Source organism: Hibiscus syriacus, unplaced genomic scaffold (assembly GCF_006381635.1).
Source record: "Hibiscus syriacus cultivar Baekdansim isolate YM2019G1 unplaced genomic scaffold, ASM638163v2 tig00111942_pilon, whole genome shotgun sequence".
NCBI lineage: Eukaryota > Viridiplantae > Streptophyta > Magnoliopsida > Malvales > Malvaceae > Hibiscus > Hibiscus syriacus.
Genome location: NW_024063218.1, coordinates 810,987 through 832,555, shown reverse-complemented (window position 1 = coordinate 832,555; position 21,569 = coordinate 810,987).

Genomic DNA, 21,569 nt, shown 5'->3' with positions numbered 1-21,569 from the left:
ATTTGTCCGGCATCAACAACCCTCCTATCAGCTGCAGTATGCATGCCCGTGCATACATTTTAACTTCATCCTCAGACGCGTCCTCGCTCAAATCACGAAAATTGGCATCTAACCAATTTAACGGTATCCGAACACCGTTAAAATTTTCGGGACACGTCCTAGATTATCCCGACACAAAGCAGTCCAGGAACCATGCACGATCCCCGATATCACATCTCCATCCACCGAAAGCCTCAGGTGCATAAAAACATCCTTAAGTGTAATCGTGCACTCTCCGTACGAAAGATGAAATGTGTGGGTCTCCGGCCTCCACCGCTCTACTAAGGCAGAAATCAGGTCTGGTTCTATCTTACAGTGACCCTGATATCTACCTATGTAACCGAATCCAGCTTCTACTAAATACGGCAAGACACGACTAGATATCACTAACTTAAGATTCCTAATAAATTGATCTAATGCACGGTCCTTCTCCTAAAATTAAATAATTACAAAAATTAATTCTTAATCTAATAATCATGCATTAAATAAATCAACAAATTAATACTAATAATTTAAATTAAATTAAAACGTTAAAATATTACCGTATTAGTAAAGTGTCGAGATATATGATTTGCATCCAAGCAAAATAGATCGTCTGCCATTTTATATATGCAAAAAAAATTAAATAAGTAAAATATTAAATAAATTAAATACTTAAATAAATTAAATATAAAATTTTAAAAATATAATAAAATATACCTTAAAAGAGATTATAAGAGTATTTGAGAGAAGTTGAGAGAATTTGGTGTGATGAAAGTGATTGAGGATGGATGTATTTATAGATAGGGTTTGGGATATTGAAGTCGGGGTAGTTGTGTAATTACACCTAAGCGGCGCGCCTTCCTGACGCGTGTCAGATTCACATGGAAGGCACGGCCCCTGCCCCGTGTCTTAGGTGTAATTACACACTTACCCCGCGCTTTATCCACGTGTATCCATGTCAGCGTTAGACGCGTTTCACGGGACGCGTCTTATCACACGTGACGCCAAATCAGCATATAGCACGGTGCAGGGGGCGCGCTTTACTGCTAAGGGTGTTAGATCGGGAAATATAGTCTGACCGGTGTTAGATCAATAAATATACCGGTCACCGGTGATTTTTCGGGAAAACGCCCATATTTGTAGATATATTTGAATTTAAAATATATTTTTAAAAAAAATATTTCACTGTTAAGACTATTTTATGAGTTAAAAACTTATTTATTTTTTTATAATAAAGACCTTATTAATATTTCAATCTTAGAACTTTAAATATTTATTTAGGGTAACCATGTCATTTACCTTTCATATTTGCAAGATTTTATTCACTGGACTAAAAAAAAGTTGAGTTTTAATCGCTTAAGTTGTTATAGTATAAAATTTTAATTATTGGAACATTAATGGATATTAGTCTGATGACGTGATATGCTAATAAAAGAAATTAATTTTTATTTTAATTCTTAAATTTTAGATAAATTATTAATTTTAGCCTTTACGTAAACTAAAAATAATTTAGGGACAATTATCAACTATCTTTTACTCTTGGTCTTCTTCTTCACCTGCAAGTCTATGTTGGTTTGCTTAATCTCAACTTTGCAACCGCTCATGATTTCCTCCAAGCTGTGTTGTTGGTGTTCAGCGCTGAGAAGGACAAACTGGTCTTCATCGTCAACCATTGATGGATGGTCTTCATGAGCAGCTGGAAAAATGGAGGTCGAAGAATCCATCTCTGGCATCTTGAATCGCCGTTCAATTCAATCCCTCCGCCACCGCCGCCTCCACCATTTAACATGTCGGCGTGGAGTTGTGAAGTACATAGTGATTTCTTCAGATTGAAAAGCATCAACAGCTCTCAAAGCAGGTCACTAGATATGGATGATCCATTGAGCCGTGAAGCGAGTCCATCGGACTGTGTAAGAAGCAAAACTCTAAAGGTTACTATTTTCTCCTGGAAATTTGTTTTTTTCTCTCTATAATCTTCAATCATTAGTTGATTAATTTGAATTGTTGTTTCATTTCGAAATCTAACAGTTGTTTCAAATTCAACTGTGGATTCACGGCGTCAAGATGGATTCTTCGACCTCCATTTTTTTCAGCTGCCCATGAAGACTAATCCATCAATGATTGACGATGAAGATCGGTTTGGCCTTCACATCGGTTTGGCCTTCACAATTCACATCACTGAACACCGACAACACAGCTTGGAGGAAAGCATGTACAGTTGCAAAGTTCAGATGGAGCAAACCAGCAACATTCAGCGTTTCAACATAGACTTGCTGGTAAAGAAGAAGATCAAGAGTAATGGATAAATTGATAATTTGTTATTAAATTATTTTGAGTTTACAAAAATACACATTGATGTTTTGTCCGAAATTCAAAGTTCAAAACAAAGACTTTGAAGTTTAATGTCGAGGATAAATTTGACACGTATCGGAATGCGCGTATTATGATCTTTTATTATTATTCGAGCCTTAAATCTCGATTATTCTTCCATCATTCTTCCCAATAAATATCTTCGAATACAAACATCAAATCACACCAAATTTACTATTGCATTCCTCTTAAATTCCTCTATCAAGTTTAATAGATTTTGTTATAGTTTTTAGAAGGAAAAATTATTTTTTAAATATATTATATTTATTTTATATTTAATTATTTGACCAAATTTTATTGTACTAATTATTTTATATTATTTTTTGCGGTTATAAAATAGAAAGCGATATCATATCTCTAGACATTTTTTCAATACGATACAATATTAAATTGTGCTATTTAAATTATTGTGATTTTTTTTTAATTTTTAACATTAGTTTATATTTTAATTTGTATATTATTTATTTAATTAGGTGTATTTCAACTATTGTTTTTGCATATATAGGACTCAATCTTTCAAACTCTCGAACTCTCAAAATGAGGCGTATTTCAACTATTGTTTACTATGATGGAGAAATTCGGGAAGACGAAACCAGTATTGTTTTCGCATCAAATTATTTTATCAGAATATCCTTCAAGATAAATATCACTCTTGAGGAGCTGATCACTAAAATTTCAAGGAATGTTCATGTTGGAAGTACTAGAAGACTGTCATCACTTTTCAGTAGAAATTTCCAATTGCATTATTTTTGTTAACTTATACAGCGTTCGAACTCTCGAACATAACGATGTTCCTATGATGTTTGATGCTCAGAATCAAAATTTAGACGCTGACACAAATGTAAGCTATATTTGTTGAAGTGTCTGATGTTCGTGTATGTCATTATGCTCCCACTATGGGCTGGCTCAACAAGCTGATCAAGTTGACAGCCCAATTCAAGTAACGTGTAATGATTTTAACTCGTTAATGAGAAATACACATCTTGGTACCATCCCATCAAGTTCAATGGGGAGACATTCATCATCAACTTGTTACGATCTCCACCGAGGTGGCTCTACGAACAATACGTATGGAAATATCGCTTCCAGTTCAAGGGGAAGACATTCATCTGCCAATTTCTTTGACCTGAATATGGAGATGTCCTCAACACAACAATCTGTTCAGTACCCATTTGACACGATATCTTCAAGTTCTAGGGGGGAGGCATTCAACTGCGAGCTTCTTCGACCTCAATATGGAGATGCTTACGACACAACATTCAGTTCAAAACCTGTATGACATGATGTCTTCAAGTTCAAGAGGAATGCATTCAACTATCAGCTTGTTCGACCTAAATATCAGCATCACAGAGGAACCCTCATCTTTACTAAAAGAACCTCTTCGTGAGCCATATACGGATAGTGCTGAGATTGGACTATTCATTGAGCCAGAATCATCGCAGTTTAACATGAACTCCGATGATGATGATTTAGATAAATTTCCCACAAATACGATACACACGAAACCTCCAGTACACATGTATGAAGATGACTATGATGAAATGTACGGGCCAGAATTTATGAATATGCCTAATGTTGATGACTACATATTTAACTCATCAGTCAATGATGGTGAGTTATATATCGAAATGGAGTTTCCATCCAAATAAAAAATGATGATTGCAATTAAGAATTACAACATTTGTAATTCTGTTCACTCTAGAGTCGACCGATCCATCACCGAAAAGTATGTATGCTACTGTGTCCAACGTGATAACAGATGCAACTGGATGGTTCGTGTATCGAAGAGGAAGAGGAAAAACAACATATGAGACCTAACAATATACAAAGGTCTTTATACATGTTGTGCTAGAAAGATCAACCATGACTATCCCAACTTGGACTCCGACATTATCTGCCAAGCCATCATGCCCATGGTCAAACCAAGCTCCCATATAACTATAGTGGTGTTGATTTCAGCTATACAGTCTCAATATGGGTACACCATCTCCTACATGAAAGCATGGAAGGCAAAGCAGAATGCCATTAAAAAACTTCACGGTGAGTGGGATTAATATTACAATGAACTACTAAGTTGGTTTAGGGTAGTGCGTAGACTGAATCCTGGGACAATAGTTGACTTCGAAACTTGACATGCATACCACAATGATCAAGTTCTTCACGATCGATGCTAATTCTACCGGCTTTTTTAGACTTGCCCACAGTGCATTAATGTTGTAAAATAATGCAAGCTCGTGGTTCAAATTGATGTGACATTCTTGTATGAAAAATATAAACAAATTTTGTTATTGACAATTGTCCAAGATGGTAATCGCAACATTCTTCCAATTGCTTTTGCCCTTGTTGAAGGAGAAGATACAAATTCTTGGGTTTTTTCCTTAAAAACTTACAGTTACATGTTGTCACGAGGGAAAAAAGATGTGACATAGTGCACTCTCCACACGGAAGATGAAATGTTTGTCTCTGGTCTCCATCTCTCAATCAGTGCAGAAATAAGGTGGGTTCAAGGTTACAATGCCCTTCATATTTCGCTATGTCACCGAATCCAACCAAGGCTAAATACGACCAGACACGACTCGATATCTCGAACTTAATGTTACGATTAAATGGATCTAATATACGACCATTCACCTAATTAAATAAATATTATACATATTTAAAAATTAATTAATACTACAAAAATAAATAAATAAAAAATTCATAATAAATAAAATAACAGAATTTAAAATATTATCGTATCGACAAAATGACTCAAGATATGATTCTCATATAAACGCAACAACCCACATGCCATTTTATAACTGAAAAAAGTAATAAAAAATTAATACAATAAAATATAATAAATAATAAACTATTAAATGATTAATATAATAAAAATTAGCTTCTAAAAATGATAACTATACTTTCTTAAAACTTGATAGAATGACAGATAAAAGAAAAATATAATATTTTCGTTTGTGGTATGAGTGTTGAAATAGAGAGGGTATTTATAGGGAGGGGGAGGTGGACAGACGGACGGTTGAGCGGTATTTTATGGTGGACAATTGGATTTAAATGAAAGATGTGAATCATGATCTGCACCTTTTGCCAGCTTGGATGAAACCCTGCTAAGGCGAGCTTTATTATCCGTGTCTTCCAACGTGACGCCAGCTCGGATAGAACCCGGTGAATGCGCGCCTTATGATCTACACCTTTCCACCGTGTCGCCAGCTCGAACAGAACCCAACGAAGCGCGCTTTATGATTCGCGCAAGTGCCTGACAAGTAATATTTCATTGTTACAATGATTTTTGAGTAAAAAACCATATTTTAACATATGTGTTCTATTTGTATTAATATTTTTATTGAATATTTTTATTAATATTTTTTTGAATATTTGTATTAATATTTTAATATATTAGATGAGCAAAATAAATCAGAAATCTTTAAATTTAATATACAATTATCATTTGATTTAATAAAACATGTATTTAAAATAATTTTTAACATTACAATATTGTATAATATTTAAAATATAGTATTTTAATTAAAACAAATTAAATTGAAATTATTGTGTAACATTTTATAACATTAAAAAATTAAATTAATTAATTGCCAATAACATATGTATATACCCTAAAAATTATAAATAGGTATATAATTTCTTATATAAAAAATTAATTATAAATTAATTAAATTAAATATTAATAACTTATATAAAAAATCTAAATTAAGATGAATAATATTATAAATTTCTTAATTGCCAATAACATATGTATATACCCTAAAAATTCAAGTGGTATATATTACTAAGTAAACATTCGAATTTAAATTAATACATCAAAGTAAATAATTTTAAATATATTAATTCACAATAGGAATACAAAGTGAAAATAACGATTTTTCTTATGAATTTATTATATTATGAACAACAATGGCGTTTTCACCCATTTTTTTTCATTTTTTCCTTTTGTTACTGAAGACACCTAATTTCGTCCCTTTTGATTAATATTATTTTTATAATTTACTTTTGATTAATATTATTTTTATAATTTACTTTTGATTAATATTATTTTTATAATATACATTATTGCAAACTATATCACATATTTACATTTTATTTTATTTTTTTTGTGTCAGGCCCAAGTTCATATTATACGGGGCCCAACAGAATGCCCTAGTCCAACCCAAATCCTAAACATGCATACGAGCTAGGGTTTCCAGCTAGCATTCCAAGCGGCGCTGCATCCTTTGCCTTACGAGTCCTCGTTGCTCACGCTGCTCGGTCGAGTCCCTTGGTCAAGCATCCAAACGTCACGGTAACAATCCACTGAGTCCACTGCCGGGTTTCTCGCCTCAACATCACCAACACACCAACAAACACAAGATATCAGTGTTTTATTTGGAATGAAACTCCTAGTTATTTCTATTATAAAAACATGTAACAGGACACAAAATAGGGGGGGGTACACGGTGAATATACGGAAACACACAAAAACACACAAGTTTTGTACACGATTACGAGGGAAATCAGTAGCAAACCGCAAATACTCAAAGCACTTGTAATATCCGAAAGCAAGAAAGAAATAAAGGTAGCCTTTTTTACCTCGTTTGGTTCTTCTTTGCATGCGAGTGTAGATCATTTCCTTTATTTTCGTCTCCTCATTCAGACGACCGATGACCCGGGGAGGGGTATTTCGAGTGGATCTATTCTAGATCTACCCTCCCGAGGCCTCCTTTTTACAAAATCAGTATGTTTTTTTTAAAACGAGGGTACAAAGACCTCTCGGAAAAATGAAAAATTTTGATTTTTGCCACCGATGAACGGCGGCCGGGGCCGTTCAACGGCGGCGGCAAGGCGGCTTGAGGTGGCGCAGGGCCATTTTCTGGAAATGAACGGTGGTGTGTTCATCTGTTGGATGAACAAAAGAGAGAGTTTGAGTGAGGGAGGGGAGCTCTCGACGAGAGAAGAAGAGAGAAATGAAACTTTTAAAAAAATATTTGAGTTATATAGTGAGCCCAGCAGACCAAACTGCCCCGACCCATACTTATATCAGATCCGCGTATTTTGTAATAAATTAGGGTAAACTGCCCTTTCGGTCCCTCATTCCTTAAAGGTCTGTTATTTTGGTCCCAAATCCGATTTTAAACTCCGATTTGCTTTCAAATTGACCACTCGATTTGCTTTTCTTTTCATTTTAATCCTTATTATATATATACATACTAAATTATATTTTTCTATTTATTTACTATATTTATCTATTTTTGGTGTTTTATTTATTTATGTTATATTATACCATTTTTTTATCATTATTTCTTATATATATACGTATAGATATATTACTATTAGTACTTTTTTTTCATTTTCATTTCATTTTGTATCCTTTTATTATTTCATATTAATATCTTGTTTAAACGTTATTATATATGTATATTTTGTTTCTTCTTTTTTTTGTATCTTAATATATATTTTATCTATTTATTTGTATTCTATTTTCCTAATGTTCGTGTATATATTTGCATATATTTTTATTGTTTTTTTAATTATCTTATTGAATGTTATATTATATATATCACTAGCCTACCTAACATTTGAATTATCATTTTCTCATGCCCCCCTTATCCACAATCTGACCAAAACTTCACCTTCCGGTGAAATGATGGTATTTCATCTTTTTAAGATTTATAGGTTTGTTTATTAGATATATATGCATATATGTATATTATTATTATTACTACTTCTTTTTATATTTTTTTTTCATTTTAGTTTATCCTATTTTTTATTCGGTTTATTTAATATTTTTATCATCATTTTTTTTATTTTTTTAATTAATTTATTTATTCCTTTCATTTGACTTATTTAGTATTTTATTTATTTATTTATTTATTTATTTATTTCTTCTAACATTTTAACTTTGTAGAGAAACTCTCAATTGATCAAAGGTAAGCAATTAGGATAAGAGTTTTACCTTTCAATTTAAACTTTCAATTTTTCTTAATTTAAGACAACTGGAAATTATATAGTACCGAAAGGGCAGTTCAAGGGTGCTAACCCTTCCTTGACTGTAAACGACTCCCGAATCCGACATATCTTTGGTGACGTAGATCAGGTAAGAAATAAGGTATCCGGTCAACCTATTTATTTTTTTTAAATAAATGATCGGTGGCGACTCAATCCACCTTTTTCTAAGTCGAAGCCCAATTCTGGGGCCCAACCGAAAGACGGTTACGACAGCTTGGCGACTCCGCTGGGGACACAGGTAAGCGAGTCAGGCTAAGGTAATTTCCAGTTGTTTTTTTAATGAAAAGGGTAAGTTTGAACTTTAAGGTAACATTTCGATCCTTATTACTTACTTTTGGTTATATTTTTTTTTCCGAGTAAATAGTTGGACTGACCGTTTTCTAATGATTTCAGCTTTCCAAACTTTTTCATCCAAAGGCTCTATACCCGAGCTCCGAACCCTTTAAGTGGGGGTGAAAGCGACGCATTCGTGTGAATTTATTCACCGCATATGCCTAGCAAGTAGTCTTCGGGATTCATATACCTTATGTCTTCGTGTGAATTTATTCTCCGCATAGACATAAGGGAATGTGTCCCCTCGAGTTTAACTTAGTCCACACAAGCCTGTGATGGGTTTAGGACTAAGGGTCTGGTAAGCCCAAGGGGGCACCGGCAAGGAGAACTCGAGTACCTTTTTAGAACCTAAACTGGGAGACTTTTGAAGAAATAGAGCCTACCCCAAAACCACATTCCAAAACCTAGGACATTGTTTACCTAACCATGTTTTTGTCCCTATGTTTTTTCCCTTGCCATTTTTTTCATTTATTTATTTCTACTTTTACTAATTTTTTGCCTTTGTGTTTGTTCTTTAGCATTTGCACCATAATAAGAGGCCATTGATCCCTAAAAAGACATTCATTACGCACAAAATAATCTGAATTAATGGATAAATGTGTTGTAATACAAGAGATTAAAAACCCCAAGGTACGATTATGGTCCGAGAAGACTCAAAAGGAAAAGGGAGACAGTCTTCAAGGCAGCTATGTGTCAGAGCTGGTTAGCTACGCATCGATCAGCCTAAAGCAGAATGACGTGCAAGAGCTTCGGGACATCTGGGACGGTTGGAAGAATGAGGTGAAACAGAAGTTCAGCCAACGGTACGGTGATGTTGCACTTTTGCTTCATGTTAAGACTGATGAGCCCCTAATCAGAGCCTTGGTTCAATTCTGGAACCCGGGATACAGTTGCTTCACCTTAAACCGGGAAGACATGGTGCCCACCATAGAAGAGTACACTACACTGCTGCATTGTGAAAACATCAAACTCGAGCGGGCCTACCTTAAGCACATTAAAAGTCAACCTTTCAAAAATGCACTAGCTAAGGTTGCCGGAGTTGATGAAAAATGGGTAACTGACCGAGCTCGATGTAAGGGTAGTGGAGAAGGAATCGCTTGGCTTCATATCAAGCAACTAATGAAGCACCATCCCGATGAGTGGAAGACAATATACCTGTTTGCATTAGGTCTGTATGGTCTAATTATATTCCCAAAGACCTTGGGATACATCGATGCCACCGTAGTGGAGCTATTCGAACAACTCTCGAGAAGAGTCAATCCAGCACCGACCATCTTAGCCGAGACCTTCCGATCTCTCAATCATTGTAGAAGAACTGGCGGAGGAAGGTTCACTGGGTGTGTTCAGCTCCTTCAAGTCTGGATTCACAGCCACTTCTGGAAGACTAACGGGGTTGCCTACCGCCGTTTCAGCACCACATATTCACCTCTAGGTGAATTCATCACCATGAAATGGCATGAAGGTGCCTCAAAGGAAAAATGGATGAAGGTTTTTACGCATCTTCAGGACCGGGATATTGTCTGGAGAGCCCCCTGGTTATTCCTCAGTGATGTTATTTTCCGATATGGGGACTCTGACACTATGACCTTACTTGGACTTTGGGGTGTAGTTGGGTATGCTCCATTGTTAGCACTTAGACAGTATGGGGCACGTCAGTTTGTCCCAGTAACATATGGACTAGCTAGGTCAGAGTTTGAGTATCACGGTGACAGCTATAAGAAGAAGATCAAGGAAGTAGCTGATTCATGGAGGAAAGTATTCCGGATGGATGTTGTAGCTGCCAGAAGCATGCTTACTCCTGATTATGTGGAGTGGCGAAGGTTAAGGAAAAATGACAATATTCCGGTACCAGACTATGAAGACACCCGTACCATGGAGGAACATCTCATGCATGTCCCTTCTGAACTCGAGATAGCCAAGACCGAGTTTGAAGCTGTGAATAATGAGCTAAAGCAGAGGATAAGGAAACTTGAAGCTGAACGTTATCAGTGGAAGCTTGATGCTGACTCTCAGAAAGATCGAGCAGATAAACTGGAAAAAGAACAGAAAAGGGCCCGCTTTGAGCTCGAAGACCTGAGAAAGGGGTATCAAGATAAAGTTAAAGATAACTCCAAGTTGAAAGTGGCTTCCGAATACTGGAAAGACGAAGCTCATAGCCTGAAAAGGAAGTTCGAGTGGCCTGATGAGAAAGCTTGGAAGGAACAGATGAAGACTGCCCAAAGACGCTTGGCGGATAGTCAATATCAAAACCAGAGCTTGAGAGTTCAGGTAGCTGACTTAGAAAAACAGCATGAGAAAAATGGCAAGATGATAGCTGAGTTGGAAGCTGTTGTAGATGGGTTCAAGAGGCAAGCAAACGAGCTTCAGATAGTGCCCTTCGATGGAGGATTACAATGGCGTTTCCGTTGGGAGCAAACACAGCGAAGGGTGAGGGCCCGAGATGCAACCATCCGAGATTTCCTGGATCAAGTGCAAAAAGCAGCCTGTCATCTTCATGGCCTAGCAAGGGAAGCTGGAGTGGTTCGACAAGACATTCAACCAGTAACAGATAAAGGTAGAAGACTTGTCAACCTACTGGAAGCCGTTCGGGGTCTAGAGGATTTAGTCCGAATGTACCTTTAATTTGTTTTTATGTCTCTAAAAAGATAAAACATTTTTGTCTGAATAAGGATTATTTATAATAATGAACACTTTTCTGGATCAATGCCTCCAATTGCATACATCATACATTGCATTTTATATTTCATGTTTGTTTATTTTATATTTTCCATGTTTTTACATTCGTATTAACTAACAGAACATGTCTCAGACACCGAGCTTACCACCGCAAGCATCAGATACACATCACCCGCACAATACTCGAGCAAAAAAGAGACAAATGGAAGCCAGAATGGAGAAGATCGAAGAGAACATGGCAAGACTTCAAAAGGAATTAGAAGATAAGATGGCTCAGAACAGTGAAAGTACTCTGGAGTCCATAAAGAAAAATCAGGAGTCCTTGGTCGACCAAATCGTAGCCAAGTTGTCGGGTCTACAACAAGCTAGTGCATCAGGGGGCACTTCTTCCGAGGGGGTGGCCATACCACCAACCCCGCAAGTGGTTATCTCACCCGGAATATTACCCGGGGACGCATCTGCTACTAAAGGGAAAGCAGCACTACCCGGGGACTCATTCGTTACCAAAGCGAAAGTTGCACCTGTTGTGAAGATACAAACTTCTACGATCATCCCTGACGATCATCCGGATGATTATCATGTCCCAGACTTTGATGAGGAAGATAAAGCCAAAAAGATGGAAGAAAAGATAAAAATATTAGAAGATCAAATAAAGATGGTCCAGGGAGACCATGATTATTATGGAGTGGACGCAATGGAGCTGAGCCTAGTTCCAGACTTGGTGCTTCCACCAAAGTTTAAAGTTCCTGAGTTTGAGAAGTTCGACGGGAACAGCTGCCCTTCAGCCCATATCACTATGTTCTGTCGAAAGATGACAGGATATGGCGGGAATGACCAACTCCTGATCCATTGCTTTCAGGAGAGCCTGTCCGGTTCAGCTATTCGGTGGTACAACCAGCTTAGTCGAACTCATATCAAGACGTGGAAAGACTTAGCCAAGTCTTTCTTGGAGCAGTATAAGTATATCAACGATATGAGACCAGACCGGGTTATGTTACAAAGCTTAGAGAAGAAACACAATGAGAGTTTCCGACAGTACGCACAGAGATGGATGGATTTATCTGTGCAAGTTCATCCACCCTTGGATGAAAAGAAAACTAGAAAGTTGTTTGTACAGACCTTGAAGGCACCTTACTTCGGGCACTTGGTAGCAATCACGTCGGGAAGTTTCTCAGATTTAGTCATGGCCGGTGAAATGATCGAGTTGGCCATTAAACAAGGAAAGATTAAGGGAGGAGACTCCAGTAAAAAACCTCCCGTGAAAAACAAAGAGTGAGAGATCAACAATGTAAACACCTACAACGTCAGCAAGGGGGTTACGATCTCAAGCTCAAATTCCACAACAGCTGTGCCATCCGGTACTTCTAGACAGAATCAGAGAGAACCAAGAAGGGAAAGGGAAAGGGAGCAGTTCGAACCCATTCCCATGACATATAAAGAATTATACCAACAGCTCTTCGACACTCATGCAGTGTCGCCTTATCCTATGAATCCAATAAGTCCCCCTTACCCGAAATGGTATGACGAGAGCGCTCACTGCGAATACCATGGCGGTGTGCAGGGGCATTCGATTGAAAGTTGTCTCGCATTCAAGAGACTTGTGCAACGAATGCGGAACAAGAATTGGATCACTTTCAACTCCAGAGCACAAACGTCGCCCAGAATCCCTTGCCCAATCATCAGGAGACATGAATCAATGTCATTACTACTGAAGGGGGCAGGAGAATTAAATCAAGTGTTTCGGAAATTAAATCTCCTTTGGCTTGGGTATGGAGCCAAATGGTAAATGCAGGATTTCTTGCACCATATCCAGATACGACAAAAAATGAAGATGGTAACCATTGTTGTTACCACAACAAAGAAGGGCATAAAGTGCAAGATTGCCCAGAGTTCAGATTGTTAGTCCAGCTCATGATGGATCAGAAGGAGCTGGAGTTTTACGAAGAAATTCAAGAGTCCTTGGAAGCAGATGTTTGTGCCACTGGAGAATCATCAGACAGAAGATTTGGTAGGGGTAGTCCCTTGATAATTACCCCTAAGGCAAGCATGATAGTAACAACACCAGCCAAGGTGGTAATCTCAGCCCCTCGGCCTTTTCAATATAAGGACAATCGGCAAGTGCCATGGAAGTACGAATGTCATGTGAGTACTTCCGGAGGATGTAATAGCAAAGTGGGGCAAAGTCGACTTGAGCCGTTCAAAGAAGATGTGCTAGTTGTCAATGAACCTATAAAGGAGGAAGAAGCTAAAGAGTTCCTCAAGATCTTGAAGCACATCGAGTACAACATTGTAGAACAGCTCCACAACTTACCTACACGTACTTCAATGCTAGCACTATTTTTAAGCTCGGAAGCACACCGAGAAGCGCTGTTGAATGTCCTTAATCAAACGTTCGTGCCACAAGACATACCAGTCAGCAAGATGGATCGACTGGTGAACAATATTCAAGCTGATAATCTCATCTCGTTTTCAGATGATGAGATTCCATCCGGAGGAAGAGGCCGAACAAAGGCGTTACACATTACTACCTACTGTAAGGGGCACGCTTTACCAAGTGTCTTAATCGATAATAGTTCGGCCCTGAACGTGATGCCTTCGATTACATTGAAGAGGCTACCAATAGATACCTCTCATATGAGAGCTTGTCAGAATGTGGTCCGAGCATTTGATGGGACCAAAAGAGAGGTAATCGGAAAGATCGAGGTACCATTGACCATCGGACCAGCCACCTATGATGTTGAGTTCCTTGTGATGGATATCATGCCATCCTATAGCTGTCTTTTGGGAAGGCCGTGGATTCATCAAGCAGGTGCAGTACCCTCCACGTTGCACCAAAAAGTTAAATTTGTTATTGACGGGGCCTTAGTAATTATCAACGCTGAGGAAGATATCGTGGCAAGCGTGACCACGGAGGCTCCATACATTGAAGTAGACGAGGAAGCGGTAGAATGTTCGTTCCGCTCCTTGGAGTTTGTGAATGCCACATTCGTGGCGAAAGGAAAGAGAATCCCAAGACCTCGACTCTCCAAATGCACAAGGATGGAGATCAAGCAAACCCTGGGCCGAGGCGCCAGAACCGGGAGAGGTTTTGGGAAATATTTGCAAGGAATGATCAATCCTGTCCTTCCTATCTCAAAATTAGACCAATTTGGGCTCGGTTTTCAGCCCAGTTATCATGAAAAGAGAAAGGAGATCCAAAAGAACCGGGAGAGAAGATTGGCCAGATTGATTGGAAACGAACTCCAATAGAAGCCTATGACATTCCCGCCGCTTTTCAGAACATTCAAGTCAGGTGGTTATGTGTTTGAGACCACCATATCCGAGTTAGAAATGGCTCTGGAAGATCTGAACATTAATGCCGTGACCACAGAAGATGTTGACAACAGAGATAGATCCGGGATATGCCCTCTGCCACATGGGTTCGTGCCTAGCAGTTGGTCGGTGGAAGAACTACCTGTGGTTTACAAGAATCTTTCAGAGTAATATTCGAACTATCCCTATTTGCCTATACCCGGGGCAATAGGTGATCTTCTGTAAGGGTGAATAAACATTTTGTTTAAGTTTAATAAAAGATGCATTTTTCTTTTCCATGGCAAACAAATTTTTCTTTTATTTTTGAATTCATTATCTATCTCCTTCATTCCAGTACTTCATTTCCAGTTACTCTCAAAGTTAGTCCTTGACCGTTCCGTGTGGGATATTATCCTCTCACACATGCATATTTTCCTCCTTTCAGGTTCCCAGATAACGATAATGTGGGCACTGATGATCCTGATCCGGAGGTGGATTTTGAATCAACCATTTGTCTTGGGGAATTTGATAAATGCGATAATGAAGAGGAGTACAACTTGCCTACCGAATTGTTGAGAATGATAGAAAGAGAAGAAAAGCAAATATTGCCACATGAGGAGGCGATCGAAATCTTAAATTTGGGCACTGAGGAAGATCGAAAGGAGGTTAAAATCGGCACAACTCTTTCGACTGAAGCAAGAAAAAACCTGATAGTCTTACTTCAGGAGTACGGAGATGTGTTCGCTTGGTCGTATCAAGACATGCCGGGACTAGACACAGATATGGTAGTTCACAAACTACCAATCAAACTAGAATTCAAACCTGTGCAGCAAAAACTGAGAAGAATGCGACCAGAAATGCTCCTTAAAATCAAGGAAGAAGTCAAGAAGCAATTTGATGCCGGTTTTCTCCAAGTAGCCAAATACCCGGAGTGGGTGGCCAACATAGTGCATGTGCCGAAGAAGGACGGGAAAGTACGCATGTGTGTCGATTACCGGGACCTTAACAAGGCAAGTCCCAAGGATAACTTTCCTCTGCCACACATAGACACTCTGGTGGACAATACGGCCGGGAACGCCTACTTTTCATTCATGGATGGATTTTCGGGGTACAATCAGATCAAGATGCATCCCGAAGACATGGAGAAGACCATTTTCGTCACAATGTGGGGGACTTTCTGTTACAAAGTGATGCCTTTCGGATTAAAGAATGCTGGGGCAACATATCAGAGAGCTATGGTGACCCTGTTCCACGACATGATGCACAAAGAGATTGAGGTTTATGTCGACGACATGATTGTCAAGGCACAGACCGAGAATGAACATGTCGAGAATCTGAGAAAGCTCTTCCAGAGATTGAGGAAATTCCGGTTACGACTGAACCCTAGCAAGTGTACCTTCGGGGTGACATCCGGGAAACTATTAGGCTTTATAGTCAGTAGAAAAGGCATTGAGGTTGATCCTGATAAGGTTAAGGCTATCCAGAGTCTACCTCCTCCACGAACACAAAAGGAGGTCCGAGGTTTTTTAGGAAGATTGAATTATATAGCCCGGTTTATATCTCAGTTAACTGACAAGTGTGATCCAATCTTTCGCCTTCTCCAAAAAAACAGCCCTGGAACATGGGATGAAAACTGTCATATTGCATTTGAGAAGGTAAAAGAGTACCTGTCCCACGCTCCTATCCTGATGTCCCCTATCCCAGGAAAACCTCTGTTCTGGTATCTCTCCATATTCGAGAGCTCCATGGGGTGTGTCCTGGGTCAACATGACGAGTCCGGGAAGAAGGAAATAGCCATCTACTACTTAAGCAAGAAGTTCACCGATTGCGAGGTCCGATATCCTCCTATGGAGAAGGTTTGTTGTGCTCTGGTCTGGGCTACAAAAAGACTCCGACAATACATGTTGTATCACACCACTTGGCTGATTTCCAAGTTAGACCCATTAAAATACATGATGGGTGTACCTGCTCTATCCGGAAGGTTAGCCCGATGGCAGATGCTTTTATCTGAATTCGACATCGAATACGTGAGCCAAAAAGCGGTAAAAGGCAGTGCCATATCCGATTTTTTGGCAAGCATAACTGATGAGAGCTATGAGCCGTTGGACTTTGATTTCCCAGATGAAAACTTGATGGCCATATCTTTAGAAGAAGCAGATACTTCAACAGACAGCTCCTGGAGAATGCATTTCGATGGAGCATCAAATGCATTAGGACATGGCATCGGGGCAATCTTGATCTCTCCGGAAGGGAGTTATTACCCATTTACCAGCAGACTAAACTTTGATTGCACCAATAACATGGCTGAATATGAAGCATGCGTCTTGGGAATTCGGGCTGCATTGGGGCAAAATATAAAGACTTTGCGGGTGTATGGTGACTCAGCCTTAGTAATCTATCAGCTCCGAGGAGAATGGGAAACTAAGGATATAAAACTGTTAGAATACCGGAGACTAGTGCTGGACCTACTCGAAGAGTTCGACGAAGTCACCTTCCACTACGTGCCTAGAGAAGAAAATCAGATGGCTGACGCTTTAGCTACTTTAGCAGCCGCATTCAAGGCTGGTGGGGAGTCTGAAATGATGCCAATTAACATGCAGTCGTATGAGTACCCAGCTCATTGTTACCAAATTGAAGAAGTGAAAGACACTAAGCCTTGGTACTACGACATTCTGCAGTATATCAAGCATCGAAGTTATCCAGAAAAAGCCACTGAAACTGATAAGAGAACCCTTAGAAGGTTGGCAGCTGGATACGTCCTTGACGGAGAGGTTTTATACAAGAAAAGCCATAACCAAGTTCTGTTAAGGTGCGTCGATGCTGAAGAGGCAAAAATGATAGTGGAAGAAGTACATGATGGAGTTTGTGGAGCACATGCAAATGGGCATATGATGTCAAGACAAATAATGAGATGCGGATATTTTTGGTCCTCGCTGGAAAGCGATTGCATCAACTATGCTAGGAGATGTCATAAATGTCAGATTTATGGAGACAAGATAAATGTTCCACCCCATCCGCTTCATGTAATGACGTCACCATGGCCTTTCTCTGTGTGGGGCATGGACGTTATCGGGCAAATCCATCCGAAGGCTTCGAATGGTCACCGTTTCATTCTCGTAGCAATTGACTATTTCATGAAATGGGTAGAGGCTGCGTCATATGCCAGTGTCACTCAATCCACTATTTGCAAGTTTCTGAAGAAAGAAATTATATGTCGGTATGGTCTACCTGAAAGGATTATCACCGATAACGCAACAAACTTGAACAACAAGATGATGAGTGCTGCTTGCGAATAGTTCAACATAAAACATCACAATTCCACTGCTTACAGACCAAAGATGAACGGAGCAGTAGAAGCAGCAAACAAAAACATTAAGAAGATAGTGGAGAAAACGACTGAAACTTACAAAGACTGGCATGAGAAGTTGCCTTTTGCTTTGTTCGCTTATCGAACCTCGGTACGAACTTCGACTGGTGCAACTCCGTTTTCACTAGCCTATGGAATGGAAGCAGTCCTACCCATTGAAGTCGAGATTCCGTCTCTTCGGGTCTTGACAGAAGTCAAACTAGATGATGCAGAGTGGGTACAATCCAGATATGATCAGCTTAATCTGATAGAGGAAAAAAGACTGAAAGCCATTCATCATGGTCAAATCTATCATAAACGAATGATTCGGGCACATGACAAAAAGGTGCGCCCGAGAATATTCCGCGAAGGGGATCTAGTGTTAAAAAGAATTTGGCCAGTCCATAAGGATTTCCGAGGAAAATGGACGCCAAATTGGGAAGGACCTTATGTCGTGAAAAAGGCTTTCTCCGAAGGAGCCCTTGTCTTGGCTGAAATGGACGGACCTGAACTGTCACATCCCATCAACTAGGACGCAGTCAAGAAATATTTCGCTTAGGATAAAAACCCGAGAGGGCGCCCTAAATTGGAAAAAAAAATCGTTTAGGGTGAAAACCAGAAAGGGCGCCCTAAATTTAAAAAAAAAGACAAACAAAAGAAGAGAAAATAAGGTGGGTTCAAGATGAAAACCCGCAAAGGGCGTCTTGCAACCAAGGATGGGTCCAAGTTGAAAACCCGGAAATGGCGATTTGAATATTAACGGTGGAAACATCCCGGCACATGAATCTTCTACGAACTCAACAAATCGGAGAAATGTTGTACCCTCCCAAAAGTTGTCGCATTTTTAAAGATCATTTGGCAAAGGCTGCATTCAAGGTCACCAAACGGCTTTTCAACTCAGAAGTGCCCACATTATCGAGATCTAAGACATTCATTTACACATCATCGTGTATTTGTTTTCTAGAATGTTTGCCATGTATTATTTGTTCTTCTCCTCCCTTATGAATAAAGGCAATCTTTCCTCTAATTCCTTCTGAGTGTCTTGAATTAGATTTAAACCTAATGATTTATTTATTTTTTGTGAAAGATAATCGCATATTACTGTACAAAGATTCATTGAAAAGTACAGGTACCCAGAAGCCGATCAAGGCTCATGCACATGCTTGAGATGGTTGAGGAGCATCTCCCAAATCAAAAAAAAAACAGAATGTGCACATCAGATTTAAACATTTGAAGAATTCAAGATCAGAGATCGGAACTTCAAGCTTTCAAAATCAAGAGTCAACAACGACAGGCCACCGGAGATCGAGATTTCTCTCCAGAACCCAGAATAACATATGTTGCATATATATTGTAGGCATACCTAAGAGTATGACATCCATAACATCGCATATACGCATATCTTTGCAGGTTTTACCCAGAGTCGATTTCAACTTCACAACGAAGGATATTGGACTCCAGACAACGCAAGTTCAACTTCACGACGAAGGGACCGCTGGTTGTCAATAAACAATTTCAGGGCCAATTTCAACTTCACAACGAAGGATATTGGACTCCAGACAACGCAAGTTCAACTTCATGACGAAGGGACCACTGGTTGTCAATAAACAATTTCAGGGCCAATTTCAACTTCACAACGAAGGATATTGGACTCCAGACAACGCAAGTTCAACTTCACGACGAAGGGCCGCTGGTTGTCAATAAATAATTTCAGGGCCAATTTCAACTTCACAACGAAAGATATTGGACTCCAGACAACGCAAGTTCAACTTCATGACGAAGGGACCGCTGGTTGTCAATAAACAATTTCAGGGCCAATTTCAACTTCACAACGAAGGATATTGGACTCCAGACAACGCAAGTTCAACTTCACGACGAAGGGACCGCTGGTTGTTAATAAACAATTTCAGAGCCAATTTCAACTTCACAACGAAGGATATTGGACTCCAGACAATGCAAGTTCAACTTCACGACGAAGGGACCGCTGGTTGTCAATAAACAATTTCCCAATTTCAACTTCACAACGAAGGATATTGGACTCCAGAAAACGCAAGTTCAACTTCACGACGAATGGACCGCTGGTTGTCAATAAACAACTTCCCAATTTCAGAGCCAATTTCAACTTCACAACGAAGGAGATTGGGCCCCAGACAACACAAGTTCAACTTCACGATGAAGGGACCGCTGGTTGTCAATAAACAATTCCCCAATTCCAACTTCACAAACAAATTGACTCAACTTCACGACGAGAGAGTCATCTGTAACACCACAACACCAAAGTCTTCAGGTCAAGTTTCACCTTCACGACGAAGTATCTTGAGCCAGAAGAAGATTCAGAGACCACTTGCCAGAAGCTTTGAACTCGTTTTCAACCTCACGATGAGTGAATTCGTGCTCAAAATATTCGAGTTTTGACTCAACCTCACGACGAGGATGTCATTTCGTGATTGACAAACCAGTCTTAATATCAGATTTCAACTCTACGACGGAGGGCATTCGATAAGGACGAAATTTGTGTCTTTTAATCTTTGCTCTATTTTCGTTACACAACAATGAGCAAATAGGGGCAGCTGAAGACACCTAATTTCGTCCCTTTTGATTAATATTATTTTTATAATTTACTTTTGATTAATATTATTTTTATAATTTACTTTTGATTAATATTATTTTTATAATATACATTATTGCAAACTATATCACATATTTACATTTTATTTTATTTTTTTTGTGTCAGGCCCAAGATCATATTATACGGGGCCCAACAGAATGCCCTAGTCCAACCCAAATCCTAAACATGCATACGAGCTAGGGTTTCCAGCTAGCATTCCAAGCGGCGCTGCATCCTTTGCCTTACGAGTCCTCGTTGCTCACGCTGCTCGGTCGAGTCCCTTGGTCAAGCATCCAAACATCACGGCAACAATCCACCGAGTCCACTGCCGGGTTTCTTGCCTCAACATCACCAACACACCAACAAACACAAGATATCAGTGTTTCATTTGGAATGAAACTCCTAGTTATTTCTATTATAAAAACATGTAACAGGACACAAAATAGGGGGTACACGGTGAATATACGGAAACACACAAAAACACACAAGTTTTGTACACGATTACGAGGGAAATCAGCAGCAAACCGCAAATACTCAAAGCACTTGTAATATCCGAAAGCAAGAAAGAAATAAAGGTAGCCTTTTTTACCTCGTTTGGTTCTTCTTTGCATGCGAGTGTAGATCCTTTCCTTTATTTTCGTCTCCTCATTCAGACGGCCGATGACCCGGGGAGGGGTATTTCGAGTGGATCTATTCTAGATCTACCCTCCCGAGGCCTCCTTTTCACAAAATCAGTATGTTTTTTTTAAAATGAGGGTACAAAGACCTCTCGGAAAAATGAAAAATTTTGATTTTTGCCGCCGATGAACGGCGGCCAGGGCCGTTCAACGGCGGCGGCAAGGCGGCTTGAGGCGGCGCAGGGCTATTTTCTGGAAATGAACGGTGGTGTGTTCATCTGTTGGATGAACAAAAGAGAGAGTTTGA